This window comes from Chelonoidis abingdonii, chromosome 3 (genome assembly GCF_003597395.2).
Source record: "Chelonoidis abingdonii isolate Lonesome George chromosome 3, CheloAbing_2.0, whole genome shotgun sequence".
NCBI classification, from domain to species: Eukaryota; Metazoa; Chordata; order Testudines; family Testudinidae; genus Chelonoidis; species Chelonoidis abingdonii.
Genome location: NC_133771.1, coordinates 91,743,571 through 91,755,712, shown reverse-complemented (window position 1 = coordinate 91,755,712; position 12,142 = coordinate 91,743,571).

Sequence of the window (12,142 nt, the reverse complement as noted above, 5' to 3'; positions counted from 1 at the left end):
TATTTCGAAGGCTGAAAAGCTACTGGGGGATAAGCTGTTCTAATTTGATTTATAACAAAGGAGGAACCATTGAGAGTTTGAAAGTGGAGCCGCTTGGTGAAAGTGTCATGAATCATAGATGTTCGCAATTCTAAAGAGAGTAGGAAGGGATGCAGGGGCAAGTTTAGGAAGGCAAAGGCACAAAAATGGGTTCAAACAGCTTATCCTAGAATAAAAGGGAAAACAAAGAACCATTTATAATACGTTGGCCAGACGGAAAGACCAAGGACAGGGTAGTGGCCAGCAGCTATCAGATGGAGAAGGAGCAGAACGATCGTGACAAACTGGAATGCGTCGAGAGACTGCTAATAACTTCTTGTTCGGTCTTCACTGAGAAGTTGATAGCACGAGCCCATATAGTGAATGCCCCCAATGGCGAGGGGATAGGTTTAGAAGAGAAAATAAAGAAAAACATAGTTAAAAATCACTTAGCAAGTTAACTGCCGGCACATAACCAGCGGCCTGGTGAAATGCATCATTCTCTAAGTAGATATCTCAAAAGCTAATCAGAAGGTATCTGAGCCTTCTGCTCATCTATCTGTGAAAAATTCTGGCGAGGGCAGGAGGAGAAATTCCAGAACGACTGGAAAAGGGCAAATATAGTGCCCAATCTCATAAAAGGGAAATAAAACAACCCAGGAATAAGCTTACAGACCAGTTAGCTTTAACTTCTGTGCCGCGGAAGATAAATGGAGGCAAGTTATGGTAGGAAATACTGCAACCTACATTGAAAGTGCTGTAGAGGTGATAGTGAATTCAGCCTGCATGGCATTTGTAAAGAACACAATCATATCAAACCAGTCTGATTAGCTTTTCTTGATAAGATACGAGTTTGTGATGAAGGGAGAAGCAGTGGTCTGGTATATCGAAACTTTTACTAAGAGCATTTATACGGTTCACGCTGATATTCTTCATCTAATAAAACAAGCGCAATAACAACTTTAGATGGGCTACTATAAGGTGAGTGCAATAACTGGCTGGATAACCGCATACTCGTAACCCACGAAAGCTTGTGCTCTATGACGTTGTTAGTCTTTAAGGTGCCACAGGACCTTCATTGTTGCTTTTTACAGATTGCGACAACACAGCTACCCCTCTGATACTAACTTGACAGATAGTTATTAATATGTTCCCAATCCTGCTAGAAAGGTATAACACAGTGCGTTCCTGAGGTCTGTTTTCTGGGACTGGTTTGTTCAATATCTTCAAATCAACTGACTTAGATATTTAAGAAAGTACGGTTTGTGATTAAGTTTGCAGATTGATATCGCAAACTGAGAAGGGATTGCACTACTGTTTGAAGGAATAGGTCATAATTCAAATGATTGACAAATTGGAGACATGGTTCGCAGGTAAACGAGGATGAAGTTTTAATAAGAACATGCTAACAGTGCTCCACTTTGGGAAGAAACAATTCAGTTTCACACATAACAGTAATGTAGAGACTGTCTAGAAGGATATGCGGTGGAAACGGCATCTAGGGGTTATAAGGACCCACAGCCCAAACATGAGTCAACAGTGTGATGCTAGTTAGCAAAAAAAGCAAACATGATTCTGGGATGCATTAAGATATTTTTTTTCAAATATTGATTTCAATTACAACACAGAACAGAAAGTTACAGTGCTTACTTTATTTTATTTTTATTACAAATATTTGCACTGTAAAAATAAGGAAAATATTTTTCAGTTCACCTCGTCCAAGTATTGTAGTGTTACTTTCACGATAAAGAGATCACAACTTACAGATGTAGATTTTTTTTCTGTTACATAACAGCACTCAAAAACAAAACAATGTAAAACTTGAGAGACTACAAGTCTACTCAGTTTAACTTCTTGCTCAGCCAGTCACTAAGACAAACAAGTTTGTTTACATTTAGGGGAGATAATGCTTCCCGCTTCTTATTTACAATGTCACCAGAAAGTGAGAACAGGTGTTTGCATGGCACTTTTGTAGCCAGCGTTGCAAGGTACGATTATGCCAAATATGCTAAACATTCATATGTCCCTTCATGTTTCGGCCACCATTCCATAGGACATGCTTCCATGCTGATGACACTCGTTAAAAAAAAAAAGTGTTAATTAAATTTGTGACTGATCTCCTTGGGGGAGAATTTTTTGTTTCCTGCTCTGTTTTACCATTATCCCATATATTTCATGTTATATCAGTCTTTGATGATGACCTAGTATATGTTCATTTTAAGAACACTTTCGTTGCAGATTTGACAAAATGCAAAGAAGGTACCTATGTGAGATTTCTAAAGATAGCCACAGCACTCAGCCCAAGGTTTAAGAATCTGAAGTGCCTTCCAAAATCTGAGAGGGACAAGGTGTGGAGCATGGTTTTATGAGTCTTAAAAGGGCAACACTTCGATGCAGAAACTACAGACCTCAATCCACCAAAAAAGGAAATCAACCTTCTGCTGGTGGCATCTGTCTCAGATGATGAAAATGAACATACATCAGTTTGTGCTGCTTTAGATCATTATCGAGCAGAACCCATCTTCTTGTTTGTCTGAGCAATTGGTTGAACAAGAAGTAGGACTGATTGGACTTGTAGGCTGTAAAGTTTTACATTGTTTTGTTTTGTAATGCAGTTTAAATGTTTGTAATAAAAATAAATATAAAGTGAGCACTGTGTACATCATATTCTGTGTTGTAACTGAAATCAGTTTGAAAATGTAGAAAATATCCAAAAATATTTAAATAAATGGTATTCTATTGTTGTTTAACAGTGCAATTAATTGCCATACATTTTTAATCACACCATTAATCAAGATTGTTTTCATCTCTTGACAGCCTTAATTTTTTCTTTTCCACAATTCAAAAACCAGGAGTCACCCAATGAAATTAATAGGCAGCAGGTTTAATACAAACAAGATGAAGTATTTTTTTTCCCACGCAACACACAATGAGCCTATGGAACTCATTGCCATAGGATGTTGTGATGGCTAAAAAAGAATTAGATAAGTTCATGAAGAATAGGTCTATCAATGGCTATTAGTCAAGATGGTCAGGGATGTAACACACACACACACACACACACACAAAAAGCTCTGGTACTGGTCACTATTGAAGATGGACCCAGGGTTAGATGGACCACTGGTCTGACCCAGTATAGAAGTTCTTATGTTCTTAATTCTCTGAAGAGTTCATTTGCCCTTACTATGTTCAATGCCAGAGCTACAGTAGCCAAGCAGGAGTTTTCTTTTAATTGCTGCTTCCAGCTGATGCAGGCCACTGTGCAGACAAGCACAGAAAGAGAGCAGGGAGTCTGTCTGTCCTGAGACCTTAAGGCTTGCTCTGCTGGTGGTCAGGTGGCATGGAGAAGGAACAAGCTGACTTGAATGCGGAGGGGACAAAACACAAACTGGGGGAGGCTTATCGAACAGAGTATATTTGGATCAGGAGTTGAGACGGACTGAGACTCGGAGCTGATGGATGTTGGGCAAAGAGATGGGCTGAAAGCCAAGAGAAGAATTGAGAGGAGAGAGAAAATGGGAGCCAATGGATGGATGGGGAAGACTAAAAGAGGATAAAGGGGCAGGGAGACTGGCAGTGAATGAGTGGGCAAAGAGACTGAAAATGGGAGTCAGTGAGTGGGAGGAAGAAAACTGGGGAGGGAGGGAGAGAAATGAGTGCAGAGACCTGGGACTGGATGGGCAGGCAGGTGGAACAAGGAGCTAAGTGAGGAGAGACTAAGAGGACTTGGACAGGCATAGACTGAAGGTAATGGGACAGAAAGGGTGTGGGTGGAAGGGAAGGGCAGGAAGGACTATGACCATTGAATTATACTCCTCACCAGAGCCTGGAATGCAAACCAAGATTCCTCTGCTGTCAGCAAATATCTGTGAAATCCACTGGCAAAAAGTCTCATCCCTCTCTAGTGTCAGTCCACATAGAGCAGTGGTGGGCAGGGCTGGCTCCAGGCACCAGCTTATCAAGCAGGTGCTTGGGGCAGCAACTCAGGAGTGGGGCGGCACTTTATGGATTCGGCGGCAATTCAGCGGAGGGTCCCTCATTCCCCGAGCTCGGAGCAAAGGAATCACCTCTGGGCTGAATTGCTGCAATTGCGATCACTGGCTTTTATTGTCTTGTTGTTGCTGCTTTGCAGTTGAGACACCGGTGGCGCTTGGTGTGCAAACCTCGATTGCCTCGGTGGTGGAAACCTGCAGCCTCATGCGGGGCGTCAGGTATCCGCTGCAGGGCACCAGATAGTTTGGTTTACATTACAACTTCCCGCCAGCGTCCCAGTGCCGGTTCACCGGATCTGGCCAAAGAAGTGCGGAAGCGGCCAGCCAACAGGGTGTACACACTGACATAGAGGATGGACAACCTACTACTGCATAATGCTCATAACAATCAATGTGTTAGGGTCGGTGTGGTTAATACTAAATGTTCCCTGCTGAGAGCATGTGGTGCCATATGATCCACACCAATGAATTTCTGGGGTTTTTGCTGTTTAAAAGATAGGAAGATTACATAACAAAAAACTAAAGAAATGCCAAGGTTCAAAGGAAGTAGACAAAGTATAGAACTGATGAATTTAAGATGTCTGTGTCTATGTCCTGTTAAACATGCTATGCGGGAGGAATCAGGTGGTTAGTGAAAGAATTCTATAGATGCGTAATGGTTGCAGAATTGAAAGGTGTGTAGGACGAGTCGCCAGAGCTGCAGAAAGAAAAGGATGGTCTCTGTATATCAATTCACCAATTCGTAAAATAGGAATAAAATACTCTATTCTCAATGGGATGTAGAAAATTAATTAATGTATGAAGATCCAATACTATAGTGATAGCACAGAAAATCCATCGATGAGAAATTAGTAATTCGTCTTAATAGACGGGTTTGAAGAGGGAGTAATAAAGCATGGGGGCAACGCTGAACAACATGGAGAAACAAAGATGAACAGCTCTCATTAAGTGAGCACTGTTCATGTCGGCACTGGATGAGACATGTCTGGAAAAAATATTATGTGATTAATAATTAAAGAATGTATCATAATACTATGCACAATGGGAGCAAATTAAAATTGCATGGCATATAATTCCTGACATTTCCTACTTTTAGTGCATGTACTTGTGACACACATGTTCTTTTAATGTAGTTTTTTCATATATGCTATATATATATGCAATTCCATACTTAAGGTTATGCTTTTTGTCACAGTTATGTTGATAAAAGTGAGGGACAGGCCCATGGGCAATAAATATCAATTCAAGAAGCCTATGACCTGTCCTGTGACTTTTATTAAAAATAATGTGCAAGGGGGGCCTGATTGGGGGATCGATGTAACAGTCGCTGAGGGTGGGAAGGGCAATGGAAGCTTGAGCCCTGCTTGCAGGGTTGTAGGGGTCCAGCACCAGCAATGGTGGTGGCTGACAAGCACTTGGGGATTCAAGGCCTCTGACCTGCCTGCAGTGGGCTCGGAGCTGCAGGGTCCAGGAATTCAGTGAACCCTCCACTGACATCATCTTATCCTTAGACCCATTAATGTAACAGTGCCTTCCCAGAAGTCAATGAAACCAATCCAAAAATCAAGTCAGATAGCTCATGGCCCCAAAAAAAGTAATTCCCCTAAATTCCAGTCCTGCTGCCAGCATCCTATTAATTGCTTCAGTCCATGCTCTCAGCCGCCCTTTATACAGCCTCTGTCTCTTCGCTCCCCAACCTTTTCTGACAGAGGTCTGCATTAATTCCACACATTTAATTATGGGGATGATATGACAACTAGTAGTTTCTGTCTCAGACATGCCTCCAACCATGCCAGACCAATTCTCCAGCTCAGCAACCTTTGAAACCTTGGATGGTGCTGTGGATTGGTACCCAATGACGACAAGCAATTCAAGCAGAAGTGAGAATGTAGTGCGCTAAAACTTTTAGGGGGGCGTGAGTTTGGCCATCTTAAGTTCACTTTCTGTAGTGATGATCACTGTGTTAGTACCTGCCTAGTTGATCAACTTGTGATTAAATAATTCCTTACTGAGAACTGTTACTCAAGCCATCACATCGAGTCATCCTTAACTCAAGGACATGGAACACATGACAATAGGACCTCTGGTGTGTTTTTATCTCAGCTGCTGGCATTGGCACTTTCAGGTCTCTCCCTCCTCACAGATTCAATGGAACACCATGAGCCATAAGGAGGAAAAAAGAGGAGAATCAGGAATGCATACGAAATCATAGAATATAGGGTTGGAAGAGACCTCAAGAAGTCATCCTAATTCCACCCCTCTGCTCAGCAGCAGGATTCAGATACAGTGAGAGACTAGATCATACCAAGCAAGGCTTTCTCAAGCCTGACAGTAAAAACCGCTAAGGAAGGAGATTCCACCACATCCCTAAGTAACCCATTCCAGTGCTTCACCACCCTCCTAGTGAAAGAGTTTTTCCTAATATCCAACCTAGACCTCCCACACTGCAACTTGAGACCATTGCTCCTTATTCTGTCATCTGTCACCACTGAGAATAGCTGAGCTCCGTCCTTTTTGGAATCCCATTTCAGGTAGTTGAAGGCTGCTATCAAATCCCCCCTCACTCTTCTCTTCTGCAGACTAAATAAGTCAGGTTCCCTCAGCATCTCCTCATAAGTCACATGCCCCAGCCCCCTAATCATTTTTGTTGTCCCTGCTGGACTCTCTCCAATATGTCCACATCCTTTCTGTAGGGGAGGGCCCAAACCTGACGCAGTACTCCAGAGGTGGCCTCACCAGTGCCGAATAGAGTGGAATATTCACTTCCCTTGATCTGCTGGCAATGCCTCTACTAATACAGACCAATATGGTGTTAGCCTTCTTAGTAACAAGGGCACACTGTTGGCTTATATCCAGCTTCTTGTCCACTGTAATCCCCAGGTCCTTTTCTTCACATTGTTTTTACTGTGTAAATATTTGTAATAAAAAATAAAGTGAGCACTGTGTACATCATATTCTGCTTAGCCAGTTGCACCCCCGCCTGTAGCAGTGCATGCAGGGGGGGCTCTATGCTTTCAGCTGCCCCAAGCACAGCAGTCAGACGCCTTTCGGCGGCACACCTGCAGATGGCCTGTTGGTCACATGGATTCTGCGGCATTTCTGCAGGTGATCTGCTGGGCCCATGCCTTCAGCACCCACCGCCAAATTGCTGCTGAAACCGCAAGACTGGCGGACCTCCCGCAGGCATGCCGCTGAAGGTTGCCTGACTGCCGCCCTCACAGCAACCGGAATGCTGCCCCCCATGGCTTGCTGCCCCAGGCATGCATTTGCTGTGCTGGTTCCTGGAGCCGCCCATGCGTGCATGGGATTCTTCCGTCCAAAGTTCAGGACTCTGCACTTGTCCTTGTTGAATCTCATCAGATTTCTTTTGGCCCAATCCTCCAATTTGTCTAGGTCACTTTGGACCCTATCCCTACCCTCTAGTGTATCTACCTCTCCCACCAGTTTAATGTCATCTGTGAACTTGCTGAGGGTGCAATCCTGCAAACCGGTGCTGCATTGGACTGTGAGCACAGGGTTTGGAGGATGAACACTGCAGATAGCTAGGAGAAGGAAAGAGTGGAAAGAAGAAAGGCCAGGAGACCCAGAAGGAAAAGGAGAAGGAGATGCACCAGGACATAATGGGGCTTCTCAGGTTGCAAACAGATGCTTCAGACTTTGGTGGTCTCACAGGTTCAACAATCTCAGGATTGCCTATCTCTGCAGACCATTGAGAACTCAGTATCAGGACCTCCCTATACTCCCCTCAATTATCCTCATGGCATCAGGGGTTGCTGCCCTACCCCTACCACTCCACCAAAGGGGACATGAAAAACCACCAAAGCTTCACAGGCACTTACCAGCGAAAATCACTGTTGGTGTATGTGTAGCCAGAATGGACTTGAATGGTCTTTCCCCTCCATAAATTCTATTTGATTTATTAATTTTTTTACATATTTGTTTTAAAATTGCCTCCTTTTTTGCACTGTTTTGTTACAGAACAAAATTCTATTATAAATTCATCTTTATTAGTTCAGAACATATGGTGCTGAGTGCTCAGCAGTTCTGAAAACAACCAATTACCTGTTACTGCACAATGTCACAGATATCATAGGATCATTCACAAAAAAAATCAATGGGTCCGTTGACAATGTTATATTCCTACACGTACAGCAATTACCACACTTCTCCTACCCGGCCACAGAAGAGTGAGGCCAGGAAGAGCACACCCTACCACCATACACGAGGGTGACCAGACAGCAAATGTGAAAAATCAGGATGGGGGTGGGGGTAATAGGAGCCCATATAAGAAAAAGACCCAAAAATCAGGACTGTACATATAAAATCGGGACATCTGGTCACCCTACCACACACGTCTGACTCACTGTTAAAATGAGCCAGGGGTAGACTGAGTCACCCAGGATCACTGTTGGCATTTCAACATTCACAATGGTAATCCACCAGTCGGAAAAAGAAAGCCCCTGCTTGGACAGTCCTGTGTTCTTAAAGATGTGAGTATCATGCACCTTCCCTGACCAGCTCACATGGATGTCAGTGAAGAACCCCCATTGATCCACCAAAACTTGCATAACCATAGATAAGTAGCCCTTTCAATTGATGTACTCTGTGACAAGGTGGTCTGGTGCCAAAATAGAGATATGCATGCTGTCTGTCACTCTACCATAGGTCAGGAACCCCTTAGGTGCCCTGCACATTGCTGAGAATTACAGTCCTGCTTAGCACTTGAGCAGCAATGGCTCCCATGGTCAGTTTCCTGACTCCAAATTGATTCCTGACTGACTGGTAGCAATCTAGCATGTCAAGGTTCGACAGTGTGAATGCCACTCACTTCTCCACTGTCAGTGCAGCTCTCATTCTGGTGTTCCTGCACTGGAAGCCTGGGGTGAGCTCAGCACACAGATCCAAGAATGTGGCTTTGTGCATCTGAAAGTTCTGCAGCCACTGCTCTTCATCTCAAATCTGCATTTTGATGTGATCTCACCAGTCAGTGCTTGTTTCTTGGGCCCAGAAGCAGCATTTCACCTTCCGCAGCTGCTCTGTGAATGCCACCAACAACCTTGAATTGGTTCTTGCTATGTCCTACAGCAATCTGCTCCTCCAAGGAATCACCATGTTCCAATTCATTCCATTCTTTTTGCAGCTCTGCAAAACCTGCAGGATTATGAGCCCTGTACTTGTAATTCCCATAACAAAAGTGCAGAGCTATGTGGGCTCCATGCTTCTCTCAGTGATGGTGGACAGAAAGGACAGCCACGTGTGTTTGTGGGATTTTGAACGAAGGCACAAAAATTATGTGGTATAGATACCTTTATGGGATGGAGACCGTTACAAATTGGGAAGTTGATCCCATGCTGTCAGTCACTTCTGCACAAATTGTTTCTGCCCATCATGCTTTGCCAAAACTTCCTAAAAGTGCACTAGACCATTGGCAAGTTGCACGTTGGGAAGTCTACACATGGTGCATCGCATTTTGCAGCAGCACAAGCACTCCTGGTAAATATGCACACCACCATCACAAGGAGCCAAGTATGCATGCACACAAGTGATGTACTAACTGCAGTGGCTAAATGTCGACATAAATTGAGTTGACATAAGGCCAAATCTACACTACAAACTTCAGTGAAAAACTTATAGGCTGTCTGTGCCCCTCTCTGCCCCCCTCCCCCCGCAGCTAGTCCTTTGGGGCATATTGCCTAAGGGAATGCAAGACTCATCCTGGGGTCCCAGCTGCATGTAATTGCTACTCAGACAGAGGTAGAGTAATCAGATAGAAAGTGTGAAAATTTGGGGGTTAATAGGGGCCTATATAAAAAAAAGCCCTGAATATCAGGACTGTTTGTATAAAATCAGGACATCTGGTCACCCTAGACAGAGGCAAAGGCAGTGATTAAAAGAAATAAAAGAAGCATCTGCACTCTGAAGGCAACTCCTTTCCACATGTCTTGTGTCTAACTGATGTCCAGGACACTGGGAAGGAGTGTGGGGATGGCAGCAGAAGAGATTAATAAATGTGGGTGGGAAGAGAAGTGAGATAGAAATTGCCATGTTCCCAACCTACTGCCAAAGTGCTACCTACGTAGGGTTGAAGCAAGGGAGCAGAAAGAGATCTGGGGCTTCTTTGAAGCAGCCTCCTCATTTTCTCTGTATATTGTATTTAAAGATATGTGTACAGACAGAATCCATTTTCTCTACTGCCACAGGGACATAAAGTAGTACCACAGAAGCACTAGGAGATTCTTCCCTACGCACAAAACAGATCCTATCATAGGTGCTGGAACTGGGGGTGCTGCTTCACCTCCTGACTTAACGTGGTTTCCATCATATGCAGCTTTTACATTTTGGTTCAATGTACAATTTGTTCCAGCACCCTGGATCCTATAGGTAAGTGGGACAAAGGAAAAAGAAAGGAAGTCAACATATGAGAAAATGAAGAAAAAAGAGAGCGAGAACTAGGGAGAGAGAGAATGAAGAAAACAGTGGGGGTAAGGAACTGAAAGAGCAAGGAGTGAGAGAAAGGATGAGAACAGTGGAAGAAGAAATGGAAAAGAGAGAATGAGGCAGGTATGTGAGAAATACACCTCATGGGAAGAGATAAATGCTTATTCATAATTGACTTTTTTAGCATTATTTTCATATTAACGTGTCAGGGAGAAGAAACAATATGTGAGCAACACCTCATCAAGAATAGCAAATAGTAAAACTGAAGAGTTTGCCAACAACTCAAAGGCTGAAAATTTGCCCGAACTTCAGCAAATATGAATAACAGCTACATCCACAGAAATGCAGAAAGGTCTGTGAATGATTCCGAAGCCAAACAGAAGACTCAGGCTTAAGTTCACCTAATTTTTTTGTTTGATGAATCCTATTTAACCGGCTCTAAGGAGGAAAGAACCCAATTTGACTTTTTGAGTTCAATCTGTTTGTAGAGTACAGGATTGGCAAATACTGGAGGGAATTTTTTTTATTACTACTTGCAGAGTGAGCAAATTTGAACTGGAAATCACTGAAACAAATAAATGTGAAACCTCACAATGCCATTTCTTACAAATTCACTTTTAAGATTAGAACCACACTTCAAGGAAGCCTGCAATCCTCACTGAAAACTCACAGTAAGCATTCTTCAGTAGTAACATAAAAACGAATGGTGTTATAATGAAAATTCACATGCACAGCATAGTGCCAGAAGGAGGAGACAAGAAGGACATTTAGGTATGTCTGCTCAAAGGTAATAAGCAACCACAAATGTAGAGCAACCACTTTTTTTTTTTAAAAACCACACACAAAAAGAAGGCCTGGATTTCCCAGAAAGGAAATCTGATTCACCTACTGTGGCCAGCTTCTCCAATTTATATTGCAATAGGCCGGATGCACTCTGACATTTTTTCCCCCATACTCCTCTGTTTTTTATTGACAGTGATGCTCATGTTGAAAGGGCCCAATTTCCATTCATAGACAAGGCCATGCAAAATTAAATAGCTCACTACTGGCCAAGACCTACCATCAGAGTTTTGATTTCCAAAGCGCACACCCCAATACACTCAACTTATTTATTTATTTTAATATTACTAGAAGCTAATATTTCTTGAGGGACAAGTGACAGCAGGCACTGAAGCTGAAAGTAATGTGACAAACATTGCAGCACACAATGGTGAAAACAACTCAACCTTGTAATTAATTTCTATCTTTAAATTCCCATCAATAAAGTTTAGCTGGATGAATCTAGCAGGGTAAGCCTTTCTAGCAGAACATTTCCTGTTGTAAAGGTTACAATACTGTTTGCATATTTACTATGGAGGACATGAGAAAATGATGCAGAACAATGAGCAAGGAAAACTTTAATAGATCTGAGTTTTAAAGAATCTTGACAACATTAGTATGCATTATCAAAGGTATAGTATATTACTAAGGTAGAAATAACCTTTGCATTTCAATTCAAAGGAAAGCAGATATTTCATCCTGTAGTAGCCTATTCATGGGAATAGCCAGAATCCATTAACAGAGGGGCATTAAAGTCCTTTTGGTGACTTCTGTTGAGATTCTTGTTTGTTAATAAATTAGATTAATGAAGTTGAACAATGCCCAACCTTTACCTAATTCATTAAGAATGTTCTTTGGATAACATTTCTCACCTG